Raw genomic sequence first — 25,677 nt, forward strand, 5'->3', positions numbered from 1 at the left:
CAAAAATAGTCCCGTTCCAACGTAAGCAAGGTTTTCTGCACGCCAAGATGTAACAACTTCTCGCGAACCAATTCATACCGCAGCGCGACCGGTTACACAAGGCGCCAACGGCCCAGCAAATCATCCCTCCACATGAGCAACTTGTCCCAGAGAGCCGCTCTCAGAAAAGTGTATGTAGACGAGTACCCCTGCGGCTTGCTTGCCTGACTTCGCAACGAGGTCAGTGATTCGTCCAACAGCTGCTCGCGGACCCACACCGAACGCGACAAGTTCAACACCCCGTCAGCCGGCCCCGGAAAGGTCGGGTCCGCGGAATCCGCCATCACGGACATGACCGGCCAAAGGGGCTGAGGGGGGTGCGTGCACCGATTAGTACCCGAGGTGCACGAGCAAGAGGATACCTGCGGCAGGCGGGAGAGCGCGTCCGCGTTACCATGACGAGAACCTTTATGGTACTGAATGTCAAACGAGAATTCCTGCAGCGTCTCCAACCATCGCGACAGCTGGCCAGAGGGCTGTTCGATTTTCAAAGAATATTGCAAGGCGGCATGGTCTGTGCGTACCATGAATTTCCTGCCATATAGGTACGGCCGATATTGGCGCACGAAATGAACAATCGCCAACAATTCCCGACGGGTCACACAATAGCGGGTTTCCGCCGACGTGAGAACGCGGCTCCCATACGCCACCACGCGCTCGACGCCGTTCTTACACTGGGGCAGGATGGCGCCAATGCCCGTATCGCTGGCGTCCGTGTCCAGAATAAAGGGCAATAAGAAATCGGGGTAATCAAGTGTCGGCGCGGTCGCCAATCGATCGCGAAGGTCGCGGAACGCCTTCTCCTACTCCGGTCCCCACTTGAAACTCTGATTTTTCGCCGTGAGGAGGTGCAGCGGTCTTGCGACAGTGGTGAAGTTGGGTACGAATTGACGGTAGTAGGATGCGAACCCGACAAACCGACGCACCTCCCCCACCGAGGTGGGGGCCGGCCAGTCCCAGACGCACGACGTCTTGTTCGGGTCCGTGGCCACACCGTCTGAGCTGACAATATGTCCCAAATATCGCACGGAGTGTTGCAAGAGGTGGCACTTTGTGGATTTGAACTTGAGATTCGCGGAACGCATTCTGCTGAACACAGCGCGCAACCTCCGAAGGTGTTCCTCGAACATACGACTGAACACAATGACGTCGTCTAAGTATATCAGGCACGCATCCCATTGTAACCCGGTCAACACCAGTTCCATCAACCGCTGGAACGTGGCGGGAGCAGCGTTCAGTCCCATGGGAAGACAGTTAAATTGGAACAGCCCCTGAGGCGTCCGAAACGCCGTCTTTTTCCTCGACAACTCCTCGAGGGGAAGTTGCAAAAAGCCAGAGGAGAGATCGAGAGTAGAAAAGTATCGCGCCCCTGACAAGGCATCGAGGGAGTCATCCATTCGCGGCAGAGGGTACGCGTCCGCCACAGATACTTTATTAAGCTTCCGGAAATCAATGCAGAAGCGGAGGCTGCCATCCTTTTTCTTCACGAGGACAACGGGAGCGCCCCATGGGCTGTGCGACGGGGAGATAATGTCAGCGGCTAGCATGTCGTACACCGCGCCACGCACGTGGTCCCTCTCCGAGGGGCTCATCTGATGTGGATTCATCCGTATAGGGCTAGCGCCCCCAGTATCAATGTGATGGGACAACAGCAAAGTGCGCCTCAGGTCGAAATCGTTTTTGCTGAAAACGTTGGAGTAGTCAGACAAAAGCGCCCGAAGCGTGTCCCTTTGGTGCGTGGCCAAGGACAAATTTTCCTGACATAACTCGGCGATCCAGCGATCGTCGGACGTTTCCGAAGGCTTAACCCCCGCCGCCAACCCTTGCTGGCGATCCCCATCATGGACCGTAAACGCGGTAGTGGCATGAGCCAGAACCGTGCCGGCCGCAACCAACACGCCCTCCGCCCACCCCGTTTAAAACTTGCAAAAATGGGGGCTGACCCGGTCGAACAATCGTCTGGGCCCCAACCAGCGCCAGGCCCTTGGTAGCGGTGTTAGACGGGGACAGCAGCACGCCCGCCGCCGCGTCTATCCCGCGAAATTGTTTACGATACTGTAATGGGACGAGCATTTGTGAGCCTGGAGGAATTTCCACCGAGATATCGGAAAGCGACTGCACCGGAACGTCCGGCGCGGAACGGGTCAACGGAGACGGCAAACAAATCTTACGTCCTCTTAACCGGCATTCGACCGAGAAAATCGGTACCCAACAGGCAAGGCACTACCAGCGACCTGGAAATCAAGACCGTCCCCGAAGCCGCCACGTTCCCAATTGAAATATGCGCTTCGACCTGACCCACAATGCCCATACTACCCCCGTTGGCAGCAATATACGCATCGAAAACCGGCCGCACGCGCGAAGCGGGGATGGACAGGAGGTGAAATATGACATCAGAGATGATAGTGGCCGACGCGCCCGTATCCACCAACACCCGCACGTCCACCCCTTGAAAAGAGCCCGGCACCGTAGAAGAGCCCGTCGCGGCCACTACCACGCGACGCGCCAACTTTCTCCATTGGGTAACCGTACGAAGCGAACCACCGACGGCCCCATCGGAAGCACGGACATACGAATTATGCGCGGTAGAAGATGCATGAGGTGACAGAGCTTGCCAGGTGTCTGATGCATACCAACTTGCCTGGCTAGGGTCACAGCTCGACGACGATGGTGGCTGCAGCGGCGGGGATCCGGGAAGAGGCGGAAGGTGGGGACGGCTCCGGCAGTCCCACGCGAAGTGGCCCAGCCGGCCACATCAAAAACACGCCTTGCCAGCCCGCCGGTCGGCCCCCCCAACGTCCCGGAGCAGCGCCGACGAAGCGCCCGAGCATGCACCAGGCCCCCTCCTCGGAACCCAGTGGCCCGCTGCGGCCACGAGGTCGTCGATCTCCACGTTGTCCGGAGCGCGGACGACCCATGACGGCGCCCATCCTGTAGGTTTGACGTCCACAGCAGGGTCGCCCGTCCAAGCGGCCATCTGCGCCCAACGGCGCAAGTTAAACTGGGCGTCGAGGCACTTGGCGGCCAACCGGGAAGTATGCGGCTCGTGGCCACACACCGGCATCAGGATGGCAAGGTCCTTAGACAACTCCAACATCTTGCCGAGTATAAGTGGTTCGAGCAGATCGGGCTTGGCGTCCGGGTAGGCAGCCATCGCGAGCGCCACCAGGGTGCCTCGGTAGGCGATGGGAGATTCCTCCGGACCACGCTGCCGCTGCACGAACTTTCGGTGAGTATCGGACGGAGGCTCGTACACTTCAGCCATTTCGGCAAACGCCTCCCGTAGCGTTGCCTTCTTCTCGGCAGGAATGGAGCGGAACACTGCGAGAGAAACATTGTCGAGGAGCGTAGGCAAGGCCTCCAACGCCTCCCCCTCCGTCCACCGAACGGAGCGAAAATTGAACTCAAAGCACCACGCGAAAGCACTCCAGTCCCCTCCTGCACTAAATTCTTTCAAGTTGGGAAGACGATGGCTGCGCCCCGCGCCGCTGCCCCCATCAGGTCCAACCCCTTGCGCTGGTGTTTCACGCGGTGCCAACAAAATGGCGGCTTCCCGCCGCGCGCCCGCGGACCCGTCCAAAATCGCGGCAGGTTCCCGCCCGAGTGAATCGCCCCCCTTCGGGAAGCGCCATGCGGTCGTCCCGGTGCCATCATTGGCGCGATGAGCATCACCAAGTTGAGCAGCACGGGACGTAGTGAGTCGATTTGCTCTGCCACGTGCCGCCAGCCGTCGTCCGCTCCCGGGGAAGAAAACGGCCCGGCCCCGGCGACCACCTCTTGCACCCTAGCAGAGCCGTCCGTAGCCGCCCCGTCCAGGCCCCTCGCTCCCAGGACCGCCAGGTCCTGGCTAGGCTCGTCGTCGTCGTCGTCGGAAGACGGCGTAGGTGGAATTTATTTTTATTCTTCGTTATGGACAGCTCGCGTTCCGCTCCTCTCAGTCACTCCGCGGCACGTCGCTTACTGACGTCCCACCCCCGCGCTGCTCTCGCGCTTCCCCACTCCCGCGCACCGCTGACTGACGGCGCACAGGGAGTTGTCTCCACGCTACGTGGCCAATGGCTCGCGGAGACTCCCGATGTGGTCCTGCTTCCAGCTCCCACCAACTCACCTCAAGCCCCTTCCGGCTCCCCCTTATATCCCCTTTTCACGTCACCCATACTCCGCCCTTCGCCACACTCCTTAAGAACCTTCCAGACATAGAATTGTAATGTATTACTTACTGTTAGTAACTCAGCTTATTGGAGAGTATATTTAGTATACTGATGATACTATGTAGTTTATACTTGAGATTTTTACGTGGTTGTTTAGTTACTGCAGCTACATATTATTAACATTCCTTCCTTCTATTAACGCTACCCCTATCCCCTCCCTTTGATGCTGCTAATCCTGCATAATGCACGGGCATAATGACTTTGAAAACCCCCCGCCCACCTCCTACGCATTTCACCAGTAGTACTAATCACATACCTGCATTTCCCATAAATATGCTAAATTCTTCTTGATATGCAAATTATTTTGTCAAGGCGCCCTTCCCCCCTTCCAACCCAGCTGAAATATACGCTCCAAGCGTGGTGGTGTTTCATTCAGACGCTGTCTCCCCTACAGACCTGGTCTTCACCTGAGGACAGCTGCTTGCGTTGTGACCGAAACGTCGTGAGAATTGTATTATGTTTTATTTTTATATTACTTCTCTTCTACGTGACTTTACCTATGTGTCTCATGTTTCTATGGGTCTCTAGGAGTCTGTAGAAACATCCGTTTAGATTGTGGCTGCTGCTATAAATGTCTACATGATGATATAAGCCACTTCGTCGAGCTATCATTACGTGTGGACAGGTCTCTTCTGAACAAAAAAAGCTATGTAGCCCTACATGGTTGCAATGAGAAAAAAAAAGTTTAGTTTCAGTTTAAAATAGAGATGGGAGTGCATTCATTGTTCATTGCCGCTGACTGCCACATGGGGATGACCGATTACAATAGGAAGTGTAATAATATAACAATAACCATACGTTAACAACAATGTGTTCATGAGGAAGGCGTGTAGAGTTATGACCCAACACCTGTCGCGTGAACACTGGCGTTTCCTGGTTGTGCGTCCGTCTAAATGGGGGCACGTTCGGCTCAGCCTCACAGCCCAATCAGTGTCAACTCCACGTTGCCATGGCAGGGACCAGAAAACCTACACAACAGCAACAACAGCCGGAATATTTGTCGTCCAAAAACCCGCACAACAATCAGAGTAGAGAGTTGCCTATCACCAGCTCCCAGAGTAAATGGTAATGCCCATGATGCTGCTGCTGATGAAAATGCTGCTGATTGCTGCCAAGGTCGCAGGGCCTCGGTTCGTACTTGGTTCGAGCTCCGAGCAGAAAAAGAGCCCTGTTGATGGTGATGATTAAACGCTGACGGGTCTCCGAGTTGGTGCGGGCGCGTCCTTCCATCGTTACAGCAAAAACGAAAGCACCTGGTCTGCCTCACCGCAACTTCCTCAGTGGCGAGGGAGGGGAGCGAGGGGGGTGATCGTGACAGAGATAGCGCCCTGGGTCTCAAGTTTAGCGGCTGATGCAGTCGGCTCGCGGACCGTGTGTGTGTGGGGAGCAGTGGCGCAGTCGTTAGCGCAGGAATGTCCTCTGGCTCCCACATTATTTAACATCTATTTCGACCACGTAGTTCGTGAAGCCTTCAATATGTAATAAACGACTGGACCACGATGTCTGGCTCAGTGTCCTTTATTCGGTTCGTGCTGTACACCCACACGGCTGTCTTTACTCTGTAGCTTCTCCACGGTGCTGACTCCAATGTCGGCCCGATCCACAACAGCAGCTCCGCTGCTGTTACTCTCACACAGCCCCCCTTGGCTGTACTCGCTGCAACTCCTCTCCCTCCGCAGCTCTGACAGCCTCTTGCTGTCTCTCTCTCTCTCCGCAGCTCCTCCTGGCAGCCACACCGCTGCCTCTAACATGCAGCCCTCTCTCTCTCTCTCTCCGCAGCTCCTCCTGGCAGCCACACCGCTGCCTCTAACACGCAGCCCTTCTGGCTGTCTCCTCTGCAGCTGCACACCACTCCGCAGCTTCCTCTTATCTTCGGGGTTGGCTCCCGATGGCCGTCGGCGCCCCCCCCTCTCCACACTCGCCCGCGTGGCCTCACTCTTTTCCGCTCACACCCCGACTGCCTTCCCCTTCCGGTTTACCCGCTTAAGGCCCCGAACCTTCCACCCACGTCACATGACTCCACCCCCCGTGACGTCACATCCGGAAGGTCGCTTACGCCCGCATTACACCACCCTCCCCCGTAGAAAAATCCCAGCCGACCTCGGCTGACCAATAGCAAATCGTAATGCGGCGAACCGAGCTTCCCCCCCTAAAGGACACTAAGCATACAATGTAACAGCAAGAACAACAACAACGCAATTAACATCAACGAACGTACAAAAGCATGCAATAAATACAACTGTAAGAAAAAAAATAACAAGACAGCAACAATCAACGAAACGTAAGCGATTTGGAACGTGTGCGGGTCGCCGGCCCGTCCCGGACGGTCGGCGGCCCACTCGCAGAACGGGAACGCGATGAAAGTCGAGGAATGACAGGGGGTAATCCCCCTGTCGCAGCTGGAAGTCCACCGCCGTCCCGTGTCTCTAAAGAGTTAGTCTTGGGCTTGTCCTGTGACCGTGCCCGCAGCTGGGTCGGAAGGGCTGCAGGGCTCGAAGGTCCCGCAGACCTGGCAGGCGTCCTCCGAGCAGGGCCCCTCGTCCCCCGCAATGTCACGGCCGGCCTGTCTGGAACAGGTACGACAGGCGCTCTAGCAAGATCAATGGACGCAGGCAGGGGAGAGTCAGCAGCAACAGACCCCGGCAAGGCAACATTGGGGGATGACGCATCATGTAAGGGAGCAACATATGGTTTCAAGCGCGACGTATGCACAACCCAGCGACGAGACCCAATCTGGACGCGTGCTGACTGTGGGTTGGGAACCGCAATGAGGCGTACGGGACCATGCCAGGGTTTGTGCAATTTCGGCGAGGTCCCCGGACGTACCTGTGGACAATGAAGCCAGGCTAGGTCCCCAACCTTCCAAGGGCACTCCCCCTCAGACCGTCGCGCATATCGCTCGTTCCGGGCCTGGGCTTTGGCCGTAGCCACGCGGGCATTCTCCCGCGCCTCCGTGACTCGGCGAACCGTGTCCTGGATGTATTCAGGAAGTGGTTTACGAGGTCCCTTCACCCCAGTTCCCAATTGCACATCCACCGGCGGCACGTTTTCCCGACCATACATAAGGTAAAACGGCGAATATCCTGTAGCCGCATGAGGCGTCATCCTGTACGCCGAAAGCACCCCGGGGATGTGCAGATCCCAATCTGATTGTTGTTCACTCACGGTATGGCAAAGCATGGCAGACAATGTCCTGTTCAGCCGTTCAACCATACCATCCGTCTGCGGATGGTATGGGGATGTCCGTACTTTCTTAGTCCCAAGGCCCGCGCACACTTCCGCCAATAATTTAGAAGAGAAATTCCTGCCCTGGTCCGTGAGGAGTCTCTCAGGCGCCCCCTTATCCATAATATACCCAAACAAAAAGGCGTCGGTAATGGCCGCGGCCGACTGATCGGGCAACGGCCAGGCCATCGGCCAACGGGAGAGGTACTCAACCCCTACCAGCAAATATTTATTACCCCTCGCCGATGGTGGAAAAGGTCCCAATATGTCCAGTGCCACCAATTCATTGACTCGAGACACCTGAATCGACTGGAGAGGCGGCACGTAAGGATGTTTCGGCGGCTTACGTCGCGCACACGCAGGGCACGCGCGCACGTGCCCTACGACATCTGTCGCCATGCCGTGCCAAAAATAATGACGTTGCAACGTCAACAAGGTCTTCTGCACCCCTAAATGTAAGAGAGTGTCACAATGGAGGGTTCTAATCAACTCGAATCGCAAGGACGTTGGTACCACCAGGCGCCAACGTTCCTGGAACCCCTCCCGCCACATAAGCAGACCATCTCGGAGAGCGGTTTGCGGCCCCATAGCCGTACTCGGACTCCCATTGTCCCTAGCAGACCGCTTCCGCAAGGACACCAATGACTCATCCATCATCTGTTCCCGGATCCAGACAGACCTCGGCAGATTCAAAACCCCGTCAGCCGGTCCCGGTTCCATCGGAGTGTCCGACTTCTCGACGGCCAACGTAAGCGGCTGAGGGGGGTTTGGAATCGGCGAACACCTATGCGTCCCTGACTCACATTTACAAGGGGCGCGCCGCGGTAATCTGGAAAGTGCGTCAGCGTTCGCATGGCGCACTCCCTTCCGATGTTGAATTTGGAAGGAAAATTCCTGTAGCGTGTCCAACCAACGTGCCAACTGTCCGGATGGCTGGTCAATTTTAAGGGCATATTGCAAGGCCGCATGATCCGTACGCACAATAAAAGAACGACCGTAGAGGTATGGTCGAAATTGCCGTAGGAAAAAAACAACCGCCAATAGTTCTCTGCGAGTGACACAGTAGCGGGTTTCCGCAGGAGACAAGACTCGGCTACCATACGCCACGACACGCTCTACACCCCCTTTAGACTGTGATAACACCGCCCCAATACCTGTGTCACTCGCGTCCGTATCAAGAATGAATGGGTGATCGAAATCGGGATAATCCAATGTTGGGGCCGTGGCCAATAGATCACGCAGACTCCGAAAGGCCGCCTCCTCCGGCTGTCCCCAAACAAACTTCCGTCCTTTACCCGTAAGGAGATGCAAGGGCCTCGCAATCGTCGCAAAACCCGGCACAAATCTTCGGTAATACGAGGCAAATCCCAAAAACCGCCGAACATCCCCCACGGTGGCCGGAGTTGGCCAATCCCGGACGCACGCCGTCTTTTCCGGATCCGTGGACACTCCCTCAGCACTCACAATGTGCCCCAAATAGCGGACGGACCGTTGCAGTAGGTGACATTTCTTTGGTTTGAATTTCAATTTGGCAGAACGCATCCTCGTGAACACTGTCTCCAGCCGCGTCAAATGTTCATCAAATGTGCGGCTGAAGACAATGATATCGTCCAAATATATAAGACATGTCTCCCACTGCAACCCCGTCAAAACGAGCTCCATCAATCTTTGAAATGTAGCAGGGGCCGCATTCAATCCCATCGGGAGACAGTTGAATTGAAATAACCCCTGCGGCGTACGGAATGCGGTTTTCTCCCGTGAGGACTCGTCAAGGGGAAGCTGCCAAAATCCCGAATAGAGGTCCAGTGTGGAAAAGAACTTAGCCCCCGACAATGCGTCGAGGGAGTCATCCATACGCGGCAGGGGGTACGCATCTGCCACCGATATCTTATTCAATTTGCGGAAATCAACACAAAATCGCAATTTGCCATCCTTCTTCTTAACCAAGACGACTGGAGCGCCCCATGGGCTGTTAGATGGCGATATAATGTCCGCAGCCAACATGTCTTCCACTGCCCCCCGTACGTGTTCTCGCTCCGCAGGACTCATCCGATGCGAATTTAATCGAATAGGGGCAGCATCGCCCGTCTCAATGTGATGGTAAAGCAACGAAGTGCGGCCCAAATCCAAATCATCGGAGCTGAACACATCGGAATATGACAACAACAATTTACGCAGCGCACCACGTTGCTCCATGGACAGGGAAGAATTTTCGTCACATAAATGAGCAACCCAACGATCATCCGAACTCCTTGGCTCGGAAACCCCAGCAACAACTCCCCGGCTATGTGGACAATCATGGGTCGCAAACGCCGTAGTGGCATGTGCCACAACCGTACCGGCCGGGACACGGACGTTTTCTCCCCCCGCATTAAGCACCTGTAAAAACGGTAATTGATCCGGCCGGACGATGGTCTGTGCCCCCACTAACGCCAACCCGGTTGTTATCGTGGCGGACGGTGACAACAAGACCCCTACTGCTCCTAGCCGATCAGGCAGGGGCTTCCGATACCGCAAGGGTATAAGCATCTGTGTACCAGGTGGGATGTCCACAGATGCGACGGACAGCGCCTGCACTTGTACGGCCGAAGCAGGTCGCCCCCAGGGCGACGGCAGAAACGAGATTTGACGGCCCCCCGGCAGTTCAATACAATTCTCATTGATTTTGATCAAAATGGGCATCTTAGCCAAAAAATCGGTGCCTAACAAACAAGGAACCGCCAAAGATCTCGATATCAACACAACACCCGAGGCCGACACATCCCCAATAGATATCTTAGCATCCAACTGACCCACGATACCCATGCTACCCCCGTTCGCAGCGACGCACGACCCATAAACCGGACGCACAGCCCCCGGCGGAATGCCCAACAGATGGAAAATGACATCCGATATAATAGTCGCAGACGCCCCCGAGTCGACCAAAATGCGCACGTCCACACCTTGTATGGACCCCGGTACAGTGGACGAACCCGTAGCGGCCGCGACAACTCTCCGTGCCAATTTGCGCCACTGCGTAACTGAATGACAAGGCCCCGTCGATGGCCTTTCTTTAACAACAACAATAGGATCGCGCAACACAGGTGGTGGGTGAGGTGGAAAGCCTTGCCGAGTGTCTGGTGCGTGCCGACATGCCTGTTTCGGAGGATCTTTAGCCGACTTGACCGGTGCCGAGGCCTCCTGCTGCGGCGGAGCCGGGAAGCGGGCCCAGCAGTCTCTGGCGTAGTGGCCCCTACGCCCGCAGCGGAAACATTCGGCCTCGTTGCGCCGAAGCGCAGGCCTCGCCTCCTGACGGCCCCGTTCTGGTAGCGCCGCGCGCGGTCTCGGCCCGCCGCGTCCCGTCCATGGAGCGGAGGCGGCCGTCAGTTGTTGAGGGCCCCGGTCAACCGGAACATAGACAGCCTGCGCAGGGTTCCACCCCAGCGCATCCCCTTCTTTGACGGGCCCCCCCGTCCACGCCGTCACTTGTTTCCAGCGACGGAGGTTGAATTGCGCATCGAGACACTTAGCAGCCGTCCGGGAAGTTAGCTTCTCATGCCCACACACAGGCATGGGGATCCCTAGATCCCGAGACAGCTCCAACATTTTCCCTAATATGAGAGGCTCGAGCAGGTCCTGTGGCGTCTCAGGATAAGCTGCCATGGCCAGCTCCAGCACCGCACCCCTGAACGCCACGGGCGACTCCTCTGGTGCTCGTTGTCGTTGAGCAAATCGCCGATGCGCATCATCTGGTGGCTCATAAGCATCGGCCATTTCTTGAAAAACACCACATAAAGTTGCCTTCTTATCGGTCGTTATGGAACGGAAGAATCGGACAGATTCGTCGTCCAGGAGAGTCGGCAACACCTCCAAAGCCTCCGCATCGGTCCATCTTGCTGTGCGTACCGCCGCCAAGAAGCGGCAGGCGAACGCGCTCCAGTCCCCACCGACGGAAAATTCTTTAACCGTTGTAAGGTGGCGACTCCGACTCCTCTTCCCGCCGTCTTCCGATGGTGGTGGTTGTGATGGCAAATTCCAAATGGCGTCGGCCCGCGGCGTGGCCAAGATGGCGGTTTGGCGCCACGGAGCGCGCAAAATGGCGGCCTCTTGCCGCGTGGGCAATGGCGGCGGCAGGACAGGCAACGTGGCGGCCCGCGGAGCACCACTTGCATCATCCATCGTCCCTGGCGCGACGAGATGGCATAGATGCGCCAGGACGTCCTTAAGTGCCTCCAGTTGTACCGCCATCGCTTGCCATCGTTGATCCGCGTCTGATGATGTCGACGGACCCGCCACCGCGCCAACATCCTCCACTCCCATTCCCGTGGTCGCCTCAGCCGGGCTCTCCTCCACCACCCCAACAGGATCCGTGGTTGGAGGGAGTTCGTCGTCGTCGGACGAAGAAGTCGATGCAGGCGCCGGATTAACTTTCTTCCTCACTTGTTTCGACATGCCGTTGCACTTCCGACACCAGTGTAATAAACGACTGGACCACGATGTCTGGCTCAGTGTCCTTTATTCGGTTCGTGCTGTACACCCACACGGCTGTCTTTACTCTGTAGCTTCTCCACGGTGCTGACTCCAATGTCGGCCCGATCCACAACAGCAGCTCCGCTGCTGTTTCTCTCACACAGCCCCCCTTGGCTGTACTCGCTGCAACTCCTCTCCCTCCGCAGCTCTGACAGCCTCTTGCTGTCTCTCTCTCTCTCCGCAGCTCCTCCTGGCAGCCACACCGCTGCCTCTAACATGCAGCCCTCTCTCTCTCTCTCTCCGCAGCTCCTCCTGGCAGCCACACCGCTGCCTCTAACACGCAGCCCTTCTGGCTGTCTCCTCTGCAGCTGCACACCACTCCGCAGCTTCCTCTTATCTTCGGGGTTGGCTCCCGATGGCCGTCGGCGCCCCCCCCTCTCCACACTCGCCCGCGTGGCCTCACTCTTTTCCGCTCACACCCCGACTGCCTTCCCCTTCCGGTTTACCCGCTTAAGGCACCGAACCTTCCACCCACGTCACATGACTCCACCCCCCGTGACGTCACATCCGGAAGGTCGCTTACGCCCGCATTACAAATAGATGGACTGAAGGAATTTCCATCTGGTATAGATACAATGGGAGGCTAATCGATGCCCTGGTGCGGTCAAGGGATGGCTCCCTATTGCTTAGCCATGTTATGTATGCCGGCGATCTAGTAATTGCTGCTCACTCAGAGGAGGAGTTGGAGGCGCTGCTGCAAAACCTGGAGCTTGCCACTAAGAGGTGTGTGTCTGGTAAGTGACTGTGGAAGCAGTGACGCAGTGATTAGTGCAAGGTATGTTTTGCGGGGGGGAGCGGTGTCGCAGTGGTTAGGGCACTGTGTGTGTGGGGAGCGGTGGCACAGTGGTTAGCGCACTGTGTGTGTGGGGGGGGAGCCGTGGCGCAGTGGTTAGCGCACTGTGTGTGTGGAGAGTGGTGGCGCAGTCGTTAGGGCACTTTGTGTCTGTGGTGAGCAGATGAGGAGGCGGGTGCGCAGTTATTTGCGCAGTTTGTGTTTCTGGTGAGTGACTGGGGGAGCGGTGGGGCAGTGGATAGCGCACTGTGTATGGCTGAGGTAGAGAGTGGTGGCGCAGTGGTTAGCGTACTGTGTGTGGACAGCGGTGGCGCAGTGGTTAGCACACTTTGTACGTGTCTGTTGTGAGTGGCTGAGGGAGCGGTAGCGCAGTAATTAGCGCACTGTGTATGTGGCTGAGGGAGAGTGGTTATGCAGTGGTTAGCGCACTGTGTGTGTGGTGAGTGGCTGAAGGAGCGGTGGCGCAGTGGTTTGCACACTTTGTGCCTGTGGTGAGTGGCTGAAAGAACGGTGGGGCAGTGAATAGCGCACTGTGTGTGTGGGGAGCGGTGGGGCAGTGGTTAGCATACTGTGCATGGCTGAGGTAGAGAGTGGTGGCGCAATGGTTAACACACTATGTGTCTTTGGTGAGCGGCTGATGGAGCGGAAGCGCAGTGAATCGTGCACTGTGTGTGAGGAGCGGTGGCGCAATGGTTATCGCACTGTGTGTGTGTGGGGAGCGGTGGTGCAGTGGTTAGCGTGCTGTGTGTGTGGAGAGCGGTGGCGCATTAGTTACCGCACGGTGTTTGTCTGTGGTGAGCGGTTGAAAGAGCAGTGGGTCAGTGGTTTCCGCACTGAGTATGTCGTTGAGGAAGGGAGTGGTGGCGCAATGGTTAGCAAACGATGTGTCTTTGGTGAGTGGCTGATGAAGCGGTGGTGCAGTGGTTGGCGCACTGTGTGTGAGGAGCGGTGGCCCAGTGGTTAGCGCGCTGTGTGTGTGGGTGAGATGAGCGGTGGTGCAGTGATTAGCGCACTGTGTGTGTGGGGAACGGTGGCGCAGTGGTTAGCGCGCTGTGTGTGTGTGGGGGAGATGAGCGGTGACGCAGTGGTTAGCGCACTGGGTGTGTGTGTGGGAAGCGGTCGGGCAGTGGATAGCGCACTGTTTGTGGGTGGGGAGCGGTGGAGCAGTGGTTGGCGCACTGTGTGTATATGTGTGGAGCGGTGGCACAGTGGTTAGCGCGCTGCGTGTGTGTGTGTGGGAAGCGGTGGAGCAGTGGTTGGCGCACTGGGTGTGTGTTTGTGGGGAGCGGTGGAGCAGTGGTTGACGCACTGTGTGTAGGGAGCGGAGGCGCAATGGTTAGCGCACTGCGTGTGTGTGGTGAGCTATGAGGCAGTGGTTAGCGCACTGTGTCTGTGGTTAGTGGCTGACGGAGCGGTGGCACAGTGGTTAGTGCACTGTGTGTGTGCGTTAGGATGAGTGGTGGCACACTGGTTAGCGCACTGCGTGTGTGTGTCTGGTGAGTGACTGGGGAGTGGTTGCGCAGTGTTTAGCGCACTGGGTGTGTGGGGAGCAGTGGATCTGTGGTTAGCACACTGTTTGTGTCTGTGGTGAGTGACTGAGGGAGCGGTGGCAAAGTGGTTAGCGTACTCTGTGTCTGTGATGAGTGACTGAGGGAGCTGTGGAACAGTGGTTAGCGCACTGTGTGTGTGTGTCTGGTGACTGGGGAGTGGTGGCGCAGTGGTTAGTGCACTGTGTGGCTGAGTGAGCGAGGCAGGTGGTGCAGTGGTGGCGCAGTGGTTAGGGCACTGTGTGTAGGGAGCGGTGGCACAGTGGTTAGCGCACTGTTTGTGTGGGGAGCGGTAGCGCAGTGGTTAGCGTTACTTGTTTGTGTTTAGGGAGTGGTGGCGCAGTGTTTAGCGCACTGGGTGTGTGGGGAGCGGTGGAGCTGTGGTTAGCGCACTGTTTGTGTCTGTGGTGAGTGACTGAGGGAGCGGTGGCGCAGTGGTTGGCGCACTGTGGATGTGTGAGGAGCGGTGGCTCAGTGGTTAGCACACCATGTGTGTGTGTATGTGTTGGGAGCCGTGGCGCAGTGGTCAGCGCAAGGTGTGTGTTTGGGGGGGGAGCAGTGACGCAGTGGTTAGTATACTGTGTGTGGCTGAGACAGGGAGTGGTGGCGCAGTGGTTAGCGCAATGTGTGGGGAGCGGTGGCGCAGTGGTTAGCACACTTTGTACGTGTCTGTTGTGAGTGGCTGAGGGAGCGGTAGCGCAGTGATTAGCGCACTGTGTATGTGGCTGAGGGAGAGAGTGGTTCTGCAATGCTTAGCGCACTGTGTGTGTGTGGTGAGTGGCTGAAGGAGCGGTGGTGCAGTGGTTAGCACACTTTGTGCATGTGGTGAGTGGCTGAAGGAGCGGTGGGGCAGTGGATAGCGCACTGTGTGTGTGTGTGGGGAGCGGTGGGGCAGTGGTTAGCATACTGTGTATGGCTGAGGTAAAGAGTGGTGGCGCAATGGTTAACACACTATGTGTCTTTGATGAGTGGCTGATGGAGCGGCAGCGCAGTGGATCGTGCACTGTGTGTGAGGAGCGGTGGCGCAATGGTTATCGCACTGTGTGTGTGTGTGGGGTGCGGTGGTGCAGTGGTTAACGAACTCTGTGTGTGTGGAGTGGTGGCGCAGTGGTTAGCGTGCTGTATGTGTGGGGAGCGGTGGCGCATTGGTTAGCGCACGGTGTTTGTCTGTGGTGAGCGGTTGAAAGAGCAGTGGGTCAGTGGTTTCCGCACTGAGTATGTCGTTGAGGAAGGGAGTGGTGGCGCAATGGTTAGCAAACGATGTGTCTTTGGTGAGTGGCTGATGAAGCGGTGGTGCAGTGGTTGGCGCACTGTGTGTGAGGAGCGGTGGCCCAGTGGTTAGCGCGCTGTGTGTGTGGGTGAGATGAGCGGTGGTGCAGTGATTAGCGCACTGTGTGTGTGGGGAACGGTGGCGCAGTGGTTAGCGCGCTGTGTGTGTGTGGGGGAGATGAGCGGTGACGCAGTGGTTAGCGCACTGGGTGTGTGTGTGGGAAGCGGTCGGGCAGTGGATAGCGCACTGTTTGTGGGTGGGGAGCGGTGGAGCAGTGGTTGGCGCACTGTGTGTATATGTGTGGAGCGGTGGCACAGTGGTTAGCGCGCTGCGTGTGTGTGTGTGGGAAGCGGTGGAGCAGTGGTTGGCGCACTGGGTGTGTGTTTGTGGGGAGCGGTGGAGCAGTGGTTGACGCACTGTGTGTAGGGAGCGGAGGCGCAATGGTTAGCGCACTGCGTGTGTGTGGTGAGCTATGAGGCAGTGGTTAGCGCACTGTGTCTGTGGTTAGTGGCTGACGGAGCGGTGGCACAGTGGTTAGTGCACTGTGTGTGTGCGTTAGGATGAGTGGTGGCACACTGGTTAGCGCACTGCGTGTGTGTGTCTGGTGAGTGACTGGGGAGTGGTTGCGCAGTGTTTAGCGCACTGGGTGTGTGGGGAGCAGTGGATCTGTGGTTAGCACACTGTTTGTGTCTGTGGTGAGTGACTGAGGGAGCGGTGGCAAAGTGGTTAGCGTACTCTGTGTCTGTGATGAGTGACTGAGGGAGCTGTGGAACAGTGGTTAGCGCACTGTGTGTGTGTGTCTGGTGACTGGGGAGTGGTGGCGCAGTGGTTAGTGCACTGTGTGGCTGAGTGAGCGAGGCAGGTGGTGCAGTGGTGGCGCAGTGGTTAGGGCACTGTGTGTAGGGAGCGGTGGCACAGTGGTTAGCGCACTGTTTGTGTGGGGAGCGGTAGCGCAGTGGTTAGCGTTACTTGTTTGTGTTTAGGGAGTGGTGGCGCAGTGTTTAGCGCACTGGGTGTGTGGGGAGCGGTGGAGCTGTGGTTAGCGCACTGTTTGTGTCTGTGGTGAGTGACTGAGGGAGCGGTGGCGCAGTGGTTGGCGCACTGTGGATGTGTGAGGAGCGGTGGCTCAGTGGTTAGCACACCATGTGTGTGTGTATGTGTTGGGAGCCGTGGCGCAGTGGTCAGCGCAAGGTGTGTGTTTGGGGGGGGAGCAGTGACGCAGTGGTTAGTATACTGTGTGTGGCTGAGACAGGGAGTGGTGGCGCAGTGGTTAGCGCAATGTGTGGGGAGCGGTGGCGCAGTGGTTAGCACACTTTGTACGTGTCTGTTGTGAGTGGCTGAGGGAGCGGTAGCGCAGTGATTAGCGCACTGTGTATGTGGCTGAGGGAGAGAGTGGTTCTGCAATGCTTAGCGCACTGTGTGTGTGTGGTGAGTGGCTGAAGGAGCGGTGGTGCAGTGGTTAGCACACTTTGTGCATGTGGTGAGTGGCTGAAGGAGCGGTGGGGCAGTGGATAGCGCACTGTGTGTGTGTGTGGGGAGCGGTGGGGCAGTGGTTAGCATACTGTGTATGGCTGAGGTAAAGAGTGGTGGCGCAATGGTTAACACACTATGTGTCTTTGATGAGTGGCTGATGGAGCGGCAGCGCAGTGGATCGTGCACTGTGTGTGAGGAGCGGTGGCGCAATGGTTATCGCACTGTGTGTGTGTGTGGGGTGCGGTGGTGCAGTGGTTAACGAACTCTGTGTGTGTGGAGTGGTGGCGCAGTGGTTAGCGTGCTGTATGTGTGGGGAGCGGTGGCGCATTGGTTAGCGCACGGTGTTTGTCTGTGGTGAGCGGCTGAAAGAGCAGTGGGTCAGTGGTTTCCGCACTGAGTATGTCGTTGAGGAATGGAGTGGTGGCACAATGGTTAGCAAACGATGTGTCTTTGGTGAGTGGCTGATGAAGCGGTGGTGCAGTGTTTGGCGCACTGTGTGTGAGGAGCGGTGGCGCAGTGGTTAGCGCGCTGTGTGTGTGGGGGAGATGAGCGGTGGTGCAGTGGTTAGCGCACTGTGTGTGTGGAGCGGTGGCGCAGTGGTTAGCGCACTGTGTGTGTGTGTGGGAAGCGGTCGGGCAGTGGATAGCGGACTGTGTTTGTGGGTGGGGAGCGGTGGAGCAGTGGTTAGCGCGCTGCGTGTGTGTGTGTGGGGAGCGGTGGAGCAGTGTTTGGCGCACTGTGTGTGTGTTTGTGGGAAGCGGTGGAGCAGTGGTTGACGCACTGTGTGTAGGGAGCGGAGGCGCAATAGTTAGCGCACTGCATGTGTGTGGGGAGCTATGAGGCAGTGGGTAGCGCACTGTGTCTGTGGTTAGTGGCTGACGGAGCGGTGGCACAGTGGTTAGCGCACTGAGTGTGTGCGTGAGGATGAGTGGTGGCACACTGGTTAGCGCACTGCGTGTGTGTGTCTGGTGAGTGACTGGGGAGTGGTGGCGCAGTGTTTAGCGCACTGGGTGTGTGGGGAGCAGTGGAGCTGTGGTTAGCACACTGTTTGTGTCTGTGGTGAGTGACTGAGGGAGCGGTGGAACAGTGGTTAGCGCACTGTGTGTGTGTCTGGTGAGTGACTGGGGAGTGGTGGCGCAGTGGTTAGTGCACTGTGTGGCTGAGTGAGCGAGGGAGGTGGCGCAGTGGTTAGGGCACTGTGTGTAGGGAGCAATGGCGCAGTGGTTAGCGCACTGTGTGTGTGGGGAGCGGTAGGGCAGTGGTTAGCGCACCTTGTTTGTGTTTAGGGAGTTGTGTCGCAGTGTTTAGCGCACTGGGTGTGTGGGGAGCGGTGGAGCTGTGGTTAGCGCACTGTTTGTGTCTGTGGTGAGTGACTGAGGGAGCGGTGGCACAGTGGTTAGCGTACTGGGTGTCTGTGGTCAGTGGCTGAGGGAGCGGTGGCGCAGTGGTTAGCATACTCTGTCTGTGATGAGTGGCTGAGGGAGCGGTGGCGCAGTGGTTAGCGCACTGTGTCTGTGATAAGTGGCTGAGGGAGCGATGGCGCAGTGGTTAGCGCACTGTGTCTGTGATGAGTGACTAAGGGAGCGGTGGCGCAGTGGTTAGCATACTCTGTCTATGATGAGTGGCTGAGGGAGCGGTGGCGCAGTGGTTAGCGCACTATGTCTGTGATAAGTGGCTGAGGGAGCGATGGCGCAGTGGTTAGCGCACTGTGTGTCTGTGATGAGTGACTAAGGGAGCGGTGGCACAGTGGTTAGCGCACTGGGTGTCTATGGTGAGTGAGCGAGTGGTGCCTCAGTTATTAGCGCACTGTCTGTGGGGAGCGGTGGCTGACTGGTTAGCACAGTGTTACTGTCACGCTGCCTGCAGCACTGCGCTCCAAACCCAACCGAGTTCGAATCCCACTCACGACCTATAAGCATGAGTGAGAGCGAATGTTTGAACCGGTCCTGGGCCTCCCCTAGGTCGACTCAGCCTCGAATCAATACTGCACCGCATTTTACAATTTAGGCCCCGCTCCAATCATTTTAGGCCTCGCCCCTGTATCGAATGCCCCGCCCATTCTGCCTACCCCGTCGACTCATAATTAGGCCCCGCCCATCTCATCTGTAGGCCCCGCCATCACGCGGGCGTCCGCGGTTTGGTTAGTGGAGTCAGTGATGTGAGATATTATATCATAGTTGATGTTATTGATATGAATAACAATCCTTTTGTTGTTGATGTTGAACATCCACACTTACTAACGAGCTCCCATAAGATATTCATGTTTTAACCATCAGACTTGCGAACCATCGAACATTGTACAGTGTTACATACACTGAGGGAAAAAAGTATTTGATCCCCTGCTGATTTTGTACGTTTGCCCACTAACAAAGAAATGATCAGTCTATAATTTTAATGGTAGGTTTATTTGAAGAGTGAGAGACAGAATAACAACAACAAAATCCAGAAAAACGCATGTCAAAAATGTTATAAATTGATTTGCATTTTAATGACGGAAAAAAGTATTTGACTCCCTCTCAATCAGAAAGATTTCTGGCTCCCAGGTGTCTTTTATACAGGTAACGAGCTGAGATTAGGAGCACACTCTTAAAGGGAGTGCTCCTAATATCAGCTTGTTACCTGTATAAAAGACACATGTTCACAGAAGAAATCAATCAATCAGATTCCAAACTCTCCACCATGGCCAAGACCAAAGAGCTTTCCAAGGATGTCAGGGACAAGATTGTAGACCTGCACAAGGCTGGAATGGGCTACAAGACCATCGCCAAGCAGCTTGGTGAGAAGGTGACAACAGTTGGTGCAAATAGAAGAAACACAAAAGAACTGTCAATCTCCCTCGGCCTGGGGCTCCATGCAAGATCTCACCTCGTGGAGTTGCAATGATCATGAGAACGGTGAGGAATCAGCCCAGAACTACATGGGAGGATCTTGTCAATGATATCAAGGCAGCTGGGACCATAGTCACCAAGAAAACAGTTGGTAACACACTACACCGTGAAGGACTGAAATCCTGCAGCGCCCGCAAGGTCCCCCTGCTCAAGAAAGTACATATACATCCCATCTGAAGTTTGCCAATGAACATCTGAATGAGTCAGAGGACAACTGGGTGAAAGTGTTGTGGTCAGATGAGACAAAATGGGGCTAATTCTAGATTTGAAGCTTTACCTACGTGACTTTACCGAAAAAAACCTAAGAATACAAAATGCTCTGGCATCAACTCAACTCGCCGTGTTTGGAGGAGGAGGAATGCTGCCTATGACCCCAAGAACACCATCCCCACCGTCAAACATGGAGGTGGAAACATTATGCTTTGGGGGTGTTTTTCTGCTGAGGGGACAGGACAACTTCACCGCATCAAAGGGACGATAGACGGGGCCATGTACCATAACATCTTGGATGAGAACCTCCTTCCCTCAGCCAGGACATTGAAAATGGTTCGTGGATGGGTATTCCAGGATGACAATGACCCAAAACACACGGCCAAGGCAACAAAGGAGTGGCTCAAGAAGAAGCACATTAAGGTCCTGGAGTGGCCTAGCCAGTCTCCAGACCTTAATCCCATAGAAAATCTGTGGAGGGAGCTGAAGGTTCGAGTTGCCAAACGTCAGCCTCAAAACCTTAATGACTTGGAGAAGATCTGCAAAAAAGAGTGGGACAAAATCCCTCCTGAGATGTGGGCAAACCTGGTGGCCAACTACAAGAAACGTCTGACCTCTGTGATTGCCAACAAGGGTTTTGCCACCAAGTACTAAGTCATGTTTTGCAGAGGGGTCAAATACTTATTTCCCTCATTAAAATGCAAATACATTTTTTACATTTTTGACATGCGTTTTTCTGGATTTTTTTGTTATTCTGTCTCTCACTGTTCAAATAAACCTACCATTAAAATTATAGACTGATTATTTCTTTTCATAATCAACGTTTTTGGGTTTAGATCGCGTTATTTATAAATGTGTCGTAACCCTCCACCACCCGACACGGCCAATCAGTAAAAATGTGTCACGTTGACAAAAGACAAATAGTTCACTGCTTTAGCCCACCGGTGTATTGAAGCCACACCATTTACAATTTGAGTACGACGTTTCCTGGTAATTGCGATTTAAAGGTTTTTATTAACTTCTCAGCGGGTACAAGGAAAACCAAAGAGAGTACTGAAAACCACTCCTTCCCGGGCGCCCCGGTTGGCCCCTTCGAGTCTCCGTCACATCCGCGGACTCCACCCACATACAATGCAACAAAAAAAGCTCGCCGCCATAACGCACACCGCCCCGTTCCCCTTATTCACATTCATCACCACCATTCACCCATGCGCTGCTCCATCACATCGCCTTCCCCCGATCGAACACGTACATTCCTCGCCCACACGACTTAGCAGGCCGGCTAAAATGTGCGTGGCCATCCTTCACTATCCCTTCCCTATACCCGCCGGTCCCCTCGCTACCCCACCCCGGGTAGGGGCCACTTCCACTTCACACCTGCGGCCTTGTATCCCAGCCTAACCCGGTCTACTTCCATCACCCTTTCTAGCAACCTCCTCGCCCAGTAGCACACCTCCAACGGTGATATAGGGGACCCATCCAACTCTTTTCTGCGAGCTCCCCACAAGGCCTCCTTTGTCGCGCCTATTATGGCCCACGTTCGATCTCTGTCATCTCCCTGCACCTCCCTTAAGACTCCCCACATAATGTCCCGACTTATCACCTGCGACGGGTAAAACCAGGACAACAGCGGACTGCTCAGTCTACACACCTCCTGTGCGAAGGGACACCTCACCATGACGTGCACCGCGTCCTCATCTGTGTTGCAGCCCCTCGGGCATTTGGGCGAACGTGCCATTCGGCGAGAAAACATGAAGCCCCTCGTCTCCAATCTATCCCACACCGCCAACCAGGACAGATCTCTCTGTTCTTTTGTGAGCGCCGTTGATGAAGTGTTCCTCCACACTTGACGGTACATAGTCCTCTTCGCGCCCATCACCCCCTCGCAGGCCTCCCCTTCGTTTACTTTGGCCAATACCTCCTTGGAGTTCCACGGTCCCCCTCTCTGACTCAAATTGTACTCTTTTATGTAGTCACCCACCGCCGCATTCAGCCATCCTTGTGGCAATGCCAAGGGCGTGCCCGCCGGTAATTGGGTCATCCCAAGCCCCCTCAGGAGCCACATCAGGCGATACCTTAAATAACAAGCGGCCTTCCCCCGGGGCTCTTCGGAAAAGAATAACCTCAAAGTGTTGCACACAAAAATTGAGGACAGCACACGTGCAATATTTGGGGCACCCTTCCCCCCGTTCTCGACGCGTTTACACATCACCACCCTCTTCACTCTATCCATCCCGCCTCCCCAAATGAATTGAAACAACAGCGATTCCAGGATTTTTGCCTCCCTCCTACCTGGCGGGTACACATATGCGAGGTAGTTGAGTGTTGGTAAAACCACCACCCTCACTACCAGAATCCTCCCTTCCATCGTGAGCCGCCTCCCAGCCCACTTGCCTAACTGTCCCTTTACCTGCTTTATCCTCCCGTCCCAGTTTCGTTCCGCCGACCTCTCTCGGCAAAAGGACACTCCCAAGACCTTGACTTCCTCCGTCTTTATCCCCAACTCAGGCGGCCGGCCCTCAAATAGTCTCGGGTCCCCGAAGGCCATCAATTCGCTCTTCCTCGCGTTCACCTTCAAGCCGGAGGCCAGGCCGAAGCGGTTTGTCTCCTTCATGGCCCCCCACACTGATGCCACGTCCCTACAGAGCACGACTACGTCATCCATATATAGCGCCACCTTCCCCTGTTCCTTATTCCCGGGGATGGTCACTCCCTTAATCTCCTCATTGTTTCTCATTGCCTGTGCAAGGGGTTCCATACACATTACAAATAGAACCGCAGACATCGGGCACCCCTGCCTCACCCCTGACTCTACTGGAATTGTCCCCGAGAGCTCCCCATTTATCAGTAGTCTGGTCTTGAGCCCTTGGTAAAGACGCCTCACCCAATCGACCAAGGGTCCCCTCACTCCTATTTTCTCCAACACTGCGAACATATACTCGTGCGAGAGGCGGTCGAAAGCCTTCTCAAGATCCAGGCTAAGAAGCCCTAGGGGGCATCCCCTCTCTCCTTCTACCTCTATTGCCTCCCCGAATAATATCAGGGAGTCCGAAATCCTTCTTCCTGGCACCGCACACGTCTGGTCGGGTTCGACTACTCCCTCCACCACCTTCCCCAGGCGCGTCGCAGCTATTTTTGCCATAATCTTGTAGTCCGAGTTCAGGAGCGTAACTGGACGCCAGTTTCCCAACTCTCTCCGGTCCCCCTTCTTATACATCAGTATGATGAGCCCCTCACACATTTCTTCTGGCACCAGTCCGCCCTCCAGCATTTCCCTATACATCTGCAGCATGTCCCCTTTAATTAAATCCCAGAATGTAATATAGAATTCTGCTGGAATTCCATCCAGTCCTGGCGTCCTATTCTTATTCTGCCTCCTCACTGCCTCCTCCACTTCCTCCATCTGGATCCTCCCTCCCAGTACCTCTGGGTTCTTAACCTCATGTCTTAGCTCCCCTAGTAGTGCCTCCCCTATTCCCTTATCCGTTCCCTTCCTCCCATACAACTCCCCATAATACTCCTCCGCTATCTCTATCATACCCTCTGTCGTTGCCTGCCTGCCTCTGACCGGACTCACCAATTCCCTAAGTGTGTTGTCTCCTGCCTTGCATTTCTTAAAGAAGAGACTCGTACATTTCTCTCCCTGTTCCGTTGCCCTGACCCTTGCCCTGTATGCCATTTGTTTGACTCTTTTCTCCAATACCGAGGATAACCTTCCCTTCAATCTCCGTATATCCTCACCCACCGGGAATCCCAGCTCAAGTAACCTGTGCTTCTTCTCGATTCTAGCGTTCCACAGCTGCAGTTCCCTGTTTACACTCCTCCTTCTACTATGTGTCTGGAAGAGGGCCTTTATCCGGCCCTTCACCATGCTCCACCACTCCACCCTCGTGGCAAAGCATTCCTGCAGGGTCGTCCAGTCTTCGTACTTCCTTACAAATTCTTCCACAACCCTTCTGTCTTCCAACAGGCTCACATTCATTTTCCAGGTTCCCTTCCGCATCTTCAGGCCACCTGGAATACCGAGCTTTGCCTTCACCAAATTGTGATCTGACAAGGGGAAGAGTTCCAGGTCTGCTCCATCCACCTTCACATTAGCAGACACAAAGATGAAATCTATTCGTGATTGCCTTCTACCGCCCTTATCCGACCACGTGTATCCCGGTCTCACCGGGTGTACCTTTCTGAAGGTGTCAGTCATTTTAAAATCCTCTATCAGCTCCTTCAACTTCCTAGAGGAAGGGTCGAGCCTCCTCCTCCCAGCCACCGATAATAGGTCTGCCAGGCACAACGGGCAGTTAAAATCACCCCCCATTATGACTTGCCGTCTCGTCACGAGTAGGGTCACTACATTATTCCATAGGTCCACTCTTTCTGTGCACATCGTGGGGGCGTACACATTTATTAGGTCTCAGGTCTGCCTCTCCATAAGACACGTCCACATAATGGAGGCGGCCTGGGATCACCTCTTGGGACCCGACTATCTGTATACCCCTCCTGCCTAGGAGGGTAACCACCCCCGTGCATCGATTTTCATTACTCCCGGACCAAAAGTAGTAGCCATCCCAGCTCTCCAACAGCTCCTCCCGGCCCAGGGTGTATGGTAGGTGGCATTCCTGGAGGAAGACCACCTCCCACTTGGTAGCCTGTAGCAGTTGTATTATTGCTCCTCTCCTCCCCTTTCCCTTCAAGCTCCTCACATTTACGGACGCCACGGAAAGTTCCATGTTGGGATGTGTCTCAGTCCGAAGTGGCCTTCTCCGCTCGCCCTCCGTAACCGTCTTCATTCGCCAGTTCCCGCAATTTCATTTTGCCCCTTGTTCTCAAGGGTTCCCCCCTGCGCCGGCTCTCCACCCTTTCCTCCATCCCCTCCCTCGAGGCCTCTGCGTCCGGCGAGGAGTCCGAGGATTCTGTGCTGCCTGAAGGGGCGCCTCTTTTTGGGGCTCTCCGTATCCTCCTTTTCCTTCCGATTGGTCCCTCCCATGTCTCGCTACCGCCTTCCTCCTGCTGTCGTTCCCCTTTTCCTTCATCCTCCTCCACCGCCTCCGCCCAGTCTTCCACGGTCGTCTCGGAGATGCTGCCCATGCCGTCGCTCCCCTCCCCCGCCAGCCCCTCTTCCTGCTCGCTCGATGTCGATTCTGCTCTTTTTGCATGCCTCTCCCCTTCTCCCCCTCCGTCCGTTGCTGGTGGCTGCTGCTCAGCCGCCTCCCCACGGCCTTCCCTCACCAGTTCCTTATCCGGGTCCAGTTTGGTCCCACCCCCTTCCTCATCCCTCGCTCCTCCTACCCTATATGCCCTAACCTTGTTGGCGTACGACTCCGGACAATTCTTGTACAGATGTTCTCGGCTACCACAGAGGTTACATTGTGCCGGAACACTGCATTCTTCTACCTCGTGGTCCAGTGCCTTGCATCTATAGCAGACTTTTGTCTTGCACACTGCGGCCAGGTGACCGCTGCCCCCACACCTCCTACACAGTTTAGGTTGTCCGGCATACACAACATATCCCCGG

The 25,677-nt window shown here is 55.7% G+C and overlaps 1 long non-coding RNA gene across 4 annotated transcripts in view; it reads left to right on the forward strand.

The window, feature by feature from the left end:
* Positions 1 to 5,592: 5,592 nt before the first annotated feature.
* The window catches only part of LOC144719626 (uncharacterized), a 48,521-nt gene continuing 28,436 nt past the window's right edge, over positions 5,593 to 25,677 (forward strand). For 3 of the 4 annotated variants that reach the window (XR_013585630.1, XR_013585628.1, XR_013585631.1), the window contains exons 1-2: positions 5,593 to 5,728; positions 12,525 to 12,718. This is a non-coding gene — a long non-coding RNA (uncharacterized LOC144719626). The remainder of the gene's footprint in view (positions 5,729 to 12,524; positions 12,719 to 25,677) is intronic. The other variant, XR_013585629.1, reaches the window with a different exon arrangement.

The sequence above is a fragment of the Lampetra planeri genome, chromosome 6, assembly GCF_965212315.1.
Source record: "Lampetra planeri chromosome 6, kcLamPlan1.2.h2, whole genome shotgun sequence".
Lineage (NCBI taxonomy): Eukaryota > Metazoa > Chordata > Hyperoartia > Petromyzontiformes > Petromyzontidae > Lampetra > Lampetra planeri.